This window comes from Myodes glareolus, chromosome 8 (genome assembly GCF_982192425.1).
Source record: "Myodes glareolus chromosome 8, mMyoGla1.1, whole genome shotgun sequence".
In the NCBI taxonomy this organism is placed as follows: Eukaryota; Metazoa; Chordata; class Mammalia; order Rodentia; family Cricetidae; genus Myodes; species Myodes glareolus.
This window is the reverse complement of record NC_142033.1, coordinates 24,723,097-24,733,906: the sequence shown is the minus strand read 5'-3', so window position 1 is coordinate 24,733,906 and position 10,810 is coordinate 24,723,097. Positions and strand designations below refer to the sequence as shown.

The 10,810-nt window shown below is 36.3% G+C and overlaps 1 pseudogene; it reads left to right on the top strand.

The window, feature by feature from the left end:
- The first annotated feature begins 8,166 nt into the window (after positions 1-8,166).
- Positions 8,167-8,687, top strand: LOC148121136 (small ribosomal subunit protein eS25 pseudogene; annotated as a pseudogene).
- The last annotated feature ends 2,123 nt before the right edge of the window (positions 8,688-10,810 follow it).

Below are 10,810 nucleotides of genomic sequence, written 5' to 3'. Positions count from 1 at the left end.
ACATTTTCAATCCTCTTCCCCTTTAAATAGGAGACAATAGTCTTTAGAGCATAATTATTCATAAAGCATTATGATTTATCTTGACAAGAAAATATGGCTCAAACACACAGAGCCTAAAAGGTATCTCTCTCCCCTATTCTCTTTTCTTCACAGAGATCAGAGGTCAATGATGTGATTGAAGTCCCACCCCACCCAAGAAACCTAAGACAGAAACTCACTTAAAATATGCCTGATTTCTGACAATGTGTAAATTTAGGTAAAAGGAGAAGTCTTTGCTTAAGGTAAATGTGATTATCTGTCCTGTTGCAGAAGCACAGATTTTATTAAATTATTAAGAGAGAGGGAATTGTGGGACAATATTATACAGGCCCTACATTGTATAGTGGTCAGACTTTCAGACCAGCTCAAACCTGACCACACAGGAGGTGGTTACCTAGCCTTCCACACAGGATGTCGCTATCCTAAACAAAATATTAGGATATGCTGATATTGTTCTGCTCCTTTTTTTTGTAATTATGGAGATCACCTAGGAAGCGGTATTAACACAGGCTTCCTTACAGACACTACCTCAGAGTAAAAGGTTGAGAAAAGGTTTTCCAATCAAATGAACCTAAGGAACAAGTGGGTATGGTTATCCTAATATCTAACAAAATTGATTTCAAACTAAAATCAATCAGAAGAGACGGAGAAGGGCACATTATACTCATAACAGAAACAATTCATCAAGATTGTTGATGCCACTAATACAAGAGCACCCAATATGTAAAAGAAACATTGTTAAAAATTAAATCGCACATCAAACCCCAAACACTAATAGCAGGAGACTTCAACACTCCTCTCTTGCCAATGGACAGGTAAATCAGACAGAAACTTGACAGAGAAATAAGAGAACTAACAGATGTAATGAATCAATGGACCTAACAGACATCTATAGAACATTCCACCCAAACACAAAAATATACCTTCTTCACAGCATCTCATGGAACCTTCTCTAAAACTGATTACATACTCAGTAACAAATCAAACTTTCACAAATAAAAAAAAAATGGAGTAACCCCCTTTGTCCTATTGGATCACTGTGGTTTAAAGTTAGAATTTAACAGCACTACCACTCTCAAAACGCCTACAAATTGATGGAAACTGAACAGTCAACTACTGAACCACCCCTGGGCCAAGGAAAAAATAAAGAAAGAATTAAATTCTTCCTTGAATTCAATGAAAATGGAGGCACAACACGTCCAAATTTATGGCACACTACGAAAGGAGTGCTAAGAAGAAAGTTCATAGTACTAGAAATAAGAAAAATGGAGAAAGCACACATTAGAGACTTAGCAACACACCTGAAAGCATTAGAATAAAAAGAAGCAGACTCACTCAGGAGGAGTAGAAGAGAGGAAATAATCAAACCGGGGGCGGAAATCAATGAAATAGAAACACAACTAACGATACAAGGAATCAATGAAACAAGGAGCTGGCTCTTTGAGAAAATCAACAAGACTGACAAACCCTTATCCAAATTAACCAAAGGGTAGAGAGAGAGCATCCAAACGAACAAAACCAAAATGAAAAGGGGACATACCAACAGACACTGAGGAAATTCAGAGAATCATTACATCTTACTACATAAACCTGTACTCAGCAAAACTGGAAAATATATAAGAAATGGACAATTTTTTTTAGATAGATACCATATACCAAAATTAGATCAAGACCTGGTGAGCAATTTATATAGACCTATAAGCTGTGAGTAAATAGAAGCTGTCATCGAAAACCTCCCCCCCCCCAAAAAAAAAGTCTAGGGCCAGATAATTTTACTGCAGAATTGTACCAAAACTTCCAAGAAGAGCTAATAACGATACTCCTCAAAGTGTTACACAAAATAGAAACAGAAAGGACATCGCCAAACTCTTTTTATGAGGCTCCAGTTACCCCGATACCAAAACCACACAAAGATTTAACCAAGAAAGAGATTACCAGACAAATCTCAATTATGAACGTGGATTCAAAAATTCTTAATAAAATACTGGCAAACCGAATTCAAAAATACATCCTAAAAATCATCCATCATGATCAAGTAGGCTTCATCCCAGAGATGCAGGGCTGGTTCAACATGCAAAAATCTATCGATGCAAACCATCATATAAATAAACTGGAAGTAAAAACCATATGATCATTATATTAGATGCTGAAAAAGAATTTGACAAAATCCAACATCCTTTCATGATTAAGGTCTTGGAGAGATTAGTAGCACAAGGATCTTATCTAAATATAATAAAAGCAATGTACAGCATGCCAACAGCTAACATTAAATTCAATTGAGAGAAACTCAAAGTGAAAGAAACTCCACTAAAATCAGAAACAAGACAAGGCTGTCCACTCTCTCCATATCTCTTCAACATAGTTTTTGAAGTTTTAGCAATAGCCATAAGAAAACGTAAGGAGATCAAGAGGATTCAAATTGGAAAGGAAGAAGTAAAACTTGTACTTGTTACTTGTAGATGATATGATAGTGTCCCATAAGTGACCCCAAAAACTCTACCAGAGAATTCCTACAGCTGATAAATACCTTCAGTGATGTGGCAGGATACAAGATCAGCTAAAAAAAAAATAGTAGCCCTCTAATACACAAAGGATAAAGAAGCTGAGAAGGAAATCAGAGAAACATCACCTTTCATAATAGCCACTAATAACATACGATATCTTGGGGTAACAATAACCAAGGAAGTGAAAGACCTATTTGACAAGAACTATAAGTCTTTGAAGAAAGAAACTGAAGAAGATACCAGAAAATGGAAAGATCTCCCATGCTCTTGAATAGGAATAATAAACATAGGAAAAATGTCAATTCTGCTAAAAGGAATCTATAGATTCAATGCAATTCCCATCAATATCCCAACACAATTCTTCACAGGCTTTGAAGGAACAATAATCAACTCCATATTTAAAAAAGCAGGATAGACAAAACAATCCTATACAATAAAGGAACTTCCAGAGGCATTACAATCTCTGACAACCCCTCTATTACAGAGCTACAGTAATCAAAATAGCTTGGTATTGGTATAAAAATAGAATTGAATTGAGGACCCTTATTTAATCCATACACCTTTGAACACCTGTTGTTTTTTTTTTTAAAAAAAAGAAGCTAAAATTATACAATGGAAAAAAGAAATCATTTCAACAAATGGTGCTGGCATAACTGGATGTCAATATGTACAAGAATGAAAATATATCCATATCTATTGTCATGTACAATACTCAAGTCTAAGCCCGGCAGTGGTGGTGTACACCTTTAGTCCCAGCACTTCGGAGGCAGGGGCAAGTAAATCTCCATATGTTTGAGGCCAGCCTGGTCTATGAGAGCTAGTTCCAGGAAAGGCTCCAACGTTACAGAGAAACCCTGCCTTGAAACACCCCCCCTCAAAAAAAAAAAAACACAACTCCAAATGGATAAAGACATCAATATAAATCCAACCATACTGAACCTGATAGAAGAGAAAATAGGAAGTAGTCTTCAATGCATGGGCATGGACACAGGAGGTCACTTCCTAAATATAACACCAGTAGCACAGACACTGAGAACAATGATAAATAAATGAGACCCCCTGAAACTAAGAAGCTTATGTAAAGCAAAAGACACAGTCAATGAGACAAAAAGGCAGCCTACTGAATGGGAAAAAAAGCTTCACCAACCCCACATCAGACAAAGGACTGATCTCCAAAATATATAAAGAATCCAAGAATTTAGACAATAAATTTCTAAATAACCCAATTTTAAAAAATGGGGTACTGAACTAAACAGAAAATTCTCAACAGAACAATTTCAAATGGCCAAAAGATACTTAACAAAATGTTCAACTTTCTTAGCTTTCAGGGAAATGCATATCAAAACAACTCTGAGATACCATCTTACACCTCTCAGAATGGCTAAAATCAAAAACACTAATGATAACTTATGCTGGAGAATGTTGAGTAAGGGGAAACTGATCCATATCTGGAGGGAATGCAAACTTGTGCAGCCACTTTGGAAATCAATGTGGCGGTTTCTCAGGAAACTGGGAATTAACCTACCTCAGGATCCAGAAAAAACACTCAAAAGATGCTCAATCATACTACAAAAGCATTTGTTCAACTATGTTAATAGCAGCATTATTTGTAATATCCAGATCCTAGAAACAACCTAGATGTCCCTCAACTGAAGAATGGATAAAAAAGTTTACACAATTACATATTAGAGTACTACTCATCAGTAAAAGAAACAATGACATCTTGAATTTTGCATGCAAATGGATGGAATTAGAAAACACTATCCTGAGTGAGGTAACCTAGGCACAAAAATTAATATGGTATGTGCTCACTCATAAGTGACTACTAGCCATAAACAAAGGTATTGAGCCTATAGTTCATGATTCTAGAGAAGTTAAATAATAAGGTGAACTCAAAGAAAACCATATATAGATCCACCTGGAAATTAGATACAGTGAAGATTGCCTGACAAAATTGGGAACATGAGGGCAGAGGGTAGAAGGAATGAGAAAAGGGGAAGAGGAGGTGAGAAGGGGAGGATTGTGGAGAACTTGAGGGAATGGGATAGTTAAGATGGATGACAGATAAAAGAGCAAGTAAAAAGATATCTTGATTGAGGGAGCCATTATGGGGTTAACAAGAAACCTGGTTCTAGAAAAATTCCCAGGAATCTATAAGGATGACCCCAGCTAAGACCCTAAGCAATAGAGGATATAGTGCCCAAACTGGTCTTGCCCTGTAGTCAGACTGATGATTTTCTTCATTCAACAACAGATGGAAACAGAGGCAGAGATCCCATCAGAGCACTTGACTGAGCTCTCGAGGTCCAGTTGAAGAGTGGAAGGAGTGAGATTATGAGCAAAGAAGTCAAGACCATGAGGGGTTCATCCACTGAGACCTGTGCTAATGGGAGCTCACCAACTCCAACTGGACTGGGAATGAACAAGCATAGGATCTGAATGTGGCTAACAATTAGGGCTGACTGAGGGGCCACTGACAGTTGAAATAGGATTTTACTCAACTACATGTACTGGCTTTTTGGGATCCTATTCTCTTTGGATGTATACCTTGCTTAGCCTAGATGTAGTGGGGAGGGCCTTAGAATTTCCACAAGGCAAAGGGCCTTGTCCTCTCTTAGGATTAGAGGGGGTTAGGGTGGAGGGTGCATGGAGAAAATGGGAGAAGGGGAGAGAGTGGGAATTTGGATTGGTATTTTTTAAAATAATAAAAAATTTATAAGTAAAAAAAAGAAAAAAGTCACATCCACACCTACTAGTGAAAAGGACTGGATGATAAAATAGATGCTTTTGAAACTTCTATTAATACTTTTTTCAGAATATTCAGAACTGAAGATAAGAAAAGCTGTAAGTATGCATCTTCACAAAAGACAGAAAGAAAAAAATTATTTTCTTATCTGTACATAAATAATAGCCAAGCTATTGTAGCCCACTGTTGCTGATAGCAGCAGAGGTCATTTGAGACGTATGTTCTGACAGAATGAGGCCGTTCATTTTATCCGTGATTAGGTGAATAATGTCCCATGGCATTTTCTCCATTGATGCGACTTAACAGTGACAGCCTCATTTGCTGTTCACCCTGACCTTCCATTGCTCCTTTCTGAATATCCTTCTCCCTTCAGAAGCACACAAACCCATAGGTACCTCTGTAGTTCTAGAAGTAAACTATAATTGGTTTGTGGCTTCAAAAACAAAAATGACTTAGTTATTAGTACCAGAATTAATTTAATTTTATTATTTTCTTGACACAAGCATTTATATTTAAAACATTTCTAAAAATTTATCCTTATATTCTGAAGAGATGACTCAGTTTGGAGAATACGTGACACATACATATGAATACCTATGTTTGGATTAGCATTTACATAAAAGCCAGCAGCACAATGTACTTCTGCAATTTGAATGTGCTATTGAGAGGATACAGGGCAGGAGAATCCCTGAACCTCATTGACCAGTAAATTGATAAGCCAAAAGTTCAATGAGAAAACTTGATGCAAAAAAAAAAAGAAAAAAAGAAAAGAAAAAAGTACAAATCTACACTATGGCCTCCACAAGTTCAGACATGCAAACACATTCATGTTCACACATATTCACATAAACATACATCTCTGTCACTCTCTTTATCACACACACACACACACACACACACACACACACACTCACATACACATGTTTGCCACTATTGCACCAGCATGTCATGTTGGCAAGTCAGCATCGTGAACAATGTGTAGCTAGGTTGGTGTTTACCTTTCTCCTCTAGTGGCATGTAGAGAAGTTTCCAGTACCATGAGCACTTGTCACTAAGGGCAAAGGTCCTTGTTAGCTCTAAATTTGACTTTTCCATATTAAATGAGATATATAAGTGTTATCTTCAGCAATGGGGCATTTCCATAGTGTGTGGAGATAAACCAATAGCCTTGGCAATAGCCTTAGTTATTTGGGATTAACTAATTGGGGCCTCTTTAATGACACACCTAGATGTAACTCATTCCTGGTAGTTGAGGTTTCACTTGGTAGAAAAAGGTATTTAGTGGGGGCTCTGTCTCTCTCATTATTTGCTGGTTCCATTTATATTCCTTTTATATAGTTATGTATTTTAAGAAGTTTATACAGTAATGGATTTCATATGACCTCTTCAAATGGACCTTAGATTTTGATGTCCTTTTCATTGTCCACAGCATTAGCACTCTCCTCCACCCAGCTACCTGTTCATCCCTTACAGTCTCCTCCTGTCTCTCCATAACGATTCAGGCTCTCATACCTTGGTAGATTCACCTCTCACTCTTTGTCCCTTATTCTATACCTAAGCCCCGTGACTATACTGATCGCGGCATGATCATTGAATGCAGACTCAAAAAGACAAGTTATGTGTTTTCATAGTATTTTACATAATTTAATATACTTTAAAAATCTTAGGTTGGTGTATTATACTTGATAAAATCTGGATATGTATTCAATATCCATTTCGAAATTAAAATTCTAACAAGAAAAAACCTGCAATTTTACATATACAGAACAAAACCAAATCTATTTTCTTCACATAAAAATTCAACAACCTAAAACTGTTCTGTTTACCCTAAAGTCGACATGGATAGGAGGATAAATTTTACTTCTAGGAATGACTGCAGAGCAGCTTTCACAACAGTTATGGGTAAAGTATAAGAAAAACTCTCCTTCCCACCCACCGCCTGTCTCTGGGGGCTTCTGCCTGGAGAAGGAGACGTTTAGTCTTCTGCACTCAGAGACATAAGGAAGAAGAGTGCTGACTCCCACAGATGTCTTCTGACCTCCACAAATGGCTCCTTTTACCACAACCCTTACAATTATCAGTCAACGTGCTTTTAAAAATTGGAAAATAATGGCTTATAATAACCAAAGTTAGCAGAAGATAGGCCATGAGAAAATATGCTAACATCTGAGTTAATATCCATGAAAGTGAAAGGATTCGAACAATACCGAACTACCAATGCGAAAAATATTGCTTAGGCAAAAAGATTTTGAAGGGGAATATTTCAAGGGCCAGGTGAGGTGGCTCATTAGTAATTGAGTTTTCCTGTCAAAGTGTGTGAAACTGGGTTTTTTTTTTTTTTCACTAGAACTCACTATAAAAACCATGCTGGTGTAGCCTTCACCTACATTCCCAGTGGTGGGGTCAGGGAGCACGGAGGTAAGAGGATGGATAATGCAGGCCTACTAATCATTTACTGTCCCTGATTAGTAACCAATGGTTTCATAAATAATAATTTGGAGAAATAATTTTAAAAAACTGGCATTGACCATGATCATCACACACATGTGTACCTGCACACACAGCCTCACACACACACACTTAAAAGGAAAAGAAAAAGCTGTCAAAACTGAGATACTTTCTTCTGTTTAGGAAGAAGGTAAATTTATGAAGTAAAGAATGGACAGACAGATATGTGCATTTAACTGTCACTTAGGAATTAAAGAATCAGTTGTAGGGACTCAGTCTCGGTGACCAGTCTCTCATGGTTAAAGTTTTCCCTGTCTTTGATAAAGAAGGTTGTTTCAGACATCAACTCTGTCTTCCCACATATGACAAAAAGCAATATCAAATGGTCAGTTTTAAAACTAAAGTTTGGGCTGAGGTTTCTGGGACTGTTGGCGAGCCGGACTTCCTTTTTTCCTGACATCTTAGGGAGGCTGCAGTGGTCGTCGCCTCTCTCCGAGCTTAATCATGCCGCCCAAGGATGACAAGAAGAAGAAAGATGCCGGGAAGTCGGCCAAAAAAGACAAAGACCCAGTAAATAAATCTGGTGGCAAGGCCAAAAAGAAGAAGTGGTCCAAAGGCAAAGTTCGGGACAAGCTCAACAATCTAGTCCTGTTTGACAAGGCTACATACAACAAACTCTGTAAGGAAGTTCCCAACTATAAACTTATTTCTCCAGCTGTGGTCTCTGAGAGACTGAAGATTCGCGGTTCCCTGGCCAGGGCAGCCCTTCAGGAGCTCCTTAGTAAAGGGCTTATCAAGCTGGTTTCAAAGCACAGAGCCCAAGTAATTTACACCAGAAACACAAAGGGTGGAGATGCCCCAGCTGCTGGTGAAGATGCATGATCAGGTTCAATCAGCTGTACATTTGGAAAAATAAAACTTTATTAAATCAAAAAAAAAAAAAAACTAAAGTTTGTAGGGGAATTCAACTTGATAGAATATATTCATTTAGCAAGTTTTGAAATGACCCTTTTTTTTAATACTTTCAGTATGTCTTGTTGATATTTTCATACTTTTCCTATTTTCATTTACTTTAACCAGTGTTTTGTGCAGGAGTGTTATTTTTCTCGTTCCAAGCATTAGAGTATAACACTTATTTTTCTATTACTTATTCCTTGTCATATCTATTGCTGCTACAGAATTAATTTTGTTTTATCTAATTCCTTCTATATATTTTCAGTCTTATTTGGTGAGATTGTCTGATGTGTCTTTGCATATTCTTCGTGCATATTTAAATAAATTGTGAATGCTGCTATGTTTACAACACTTTTAAAATTATGGAGATTCTAAGTATTGATGATATCTTTTTATCTGCATCAATGAATTGGTATTTGTTGTTCAATTACAAAGAGATTATGTTGAAACCTCAAATATATTATTGAATTTAAGTATCTTTGTAAGGAATACATCTGACAGATTAGTGTCTAAAATACTTAAGGAAAACAACCAACCCACTTAACTGGTTCATCATCTAGTTACCTTTTGGGGGAATTAAAATATGTGAATTTCTATTGTTCCAGATTCATAATATTTGTAAGAGCTTAATAAGAACAGTTAAAATTCATATGTAATAATTTATATGCAGTAGAAAAAGTTAGTACGATTAACTATATTCTTAAACAAAAATAAGAAAATCACGGGAATGTTACTCTCAAAAGAAAACCCACAGGACCAAAGTGATGAAAAGAAAATCATAGACAAAATTTAGAATTTACTCCAGTGTATATGTATCAAACTTTCAGTAACTTTTAAAAACCTGAGGTGAAATTCTGAAGATTACATCCTTTGGCATACTGTATTAATATCAGATAATTTACTGAGAGAAGAACATTTTAAGCAGTTTAAAAATAACTATGTTCATGTTCATAATTCTCTATTTAAACTTTATAATTACTGTGTACTTTTGAAATACTTAATCTTGTCTCATTGTATATAATATCAGTTTTGTTCTGTTTCTGTTGTTATTTGTTGATTTGTGTTCTCATTAAAGCTGTTTTAACTCTGAGATTCCATCTTACACCTGAAAGAATGGCCAAGATCAAAAACACTGATGACAACTTATGCTGGAGAGGTTGTGGGGAAAAGGGAACACTTCTGCATTGCTGGTGGGAATGGAAGCTGGTACAACCCCTTTGGATGTCAGTGTGGCGATTTCTCAGAAAATTAGGAAACAGCCTTCCTCAAGATCCAACAATATCACTTTTAGGTATATATCCAAAGGAAGCTCAATCGTGCCACAAGGACATGTGCTCAACTATGTTCATAGCAGCATTGTTTGTCATAGCCAGAGCCTGGAAACAACCTAAATGGATAAGAAAAATGTGGTGCATTTACACAATGAAGACTACCCAGCAGAAAAAAATAACGACAGCTTGAATCTTACAGGAAAATAGATGAAACTAGAAAACATTATTTAGAGTGAGGTAATGCAGACACAGAAAGACAATTATGACGTGCACTCACTTATAGGTGGTTTTTAAACATAAAGCAAAGAAATCCAGCCTACAAACCACAATCCCAGAGAACTTAAACAACAATGCAGACACTAAAAGAGACTTACAGAGATATAATCTACATGGAAAGTAGAAAGTAGAAAAAGACAAGATCTTCTGAGTAAGTTGGGAGCATGGGGACCTTGGGGGAGGATTGAAGTGGGGAGGAGAGAGGCAGAGAGGGGAGCAGAGTAAAATGTAGAGCTCAATAAATATCAATAAAAAATAAAATAAAATAAATAAAGTTGTTTTAATGAATCTCAAATTTCTGTGAAATCTTTGGTCAATTTTGAAAATTTAGAGCTTAAAACTGACACACAAAAATAAATGTTTCATGAAATATTCTCCCTTTTACAATGCATTGTTGTTATTAACCAGTCTTTATGCAAGATTACATTGTGAAAAGAATGATTGAATAAATATTCCAAATCTATTATTATAAACATTTCCTATGTTTATATTTGCTAAATGTGCTAAAACATTTAAAATCCTCCAATCTTCTCATTCTGCAGCATGCAACACAAGAGTCATGCAGCCAAATG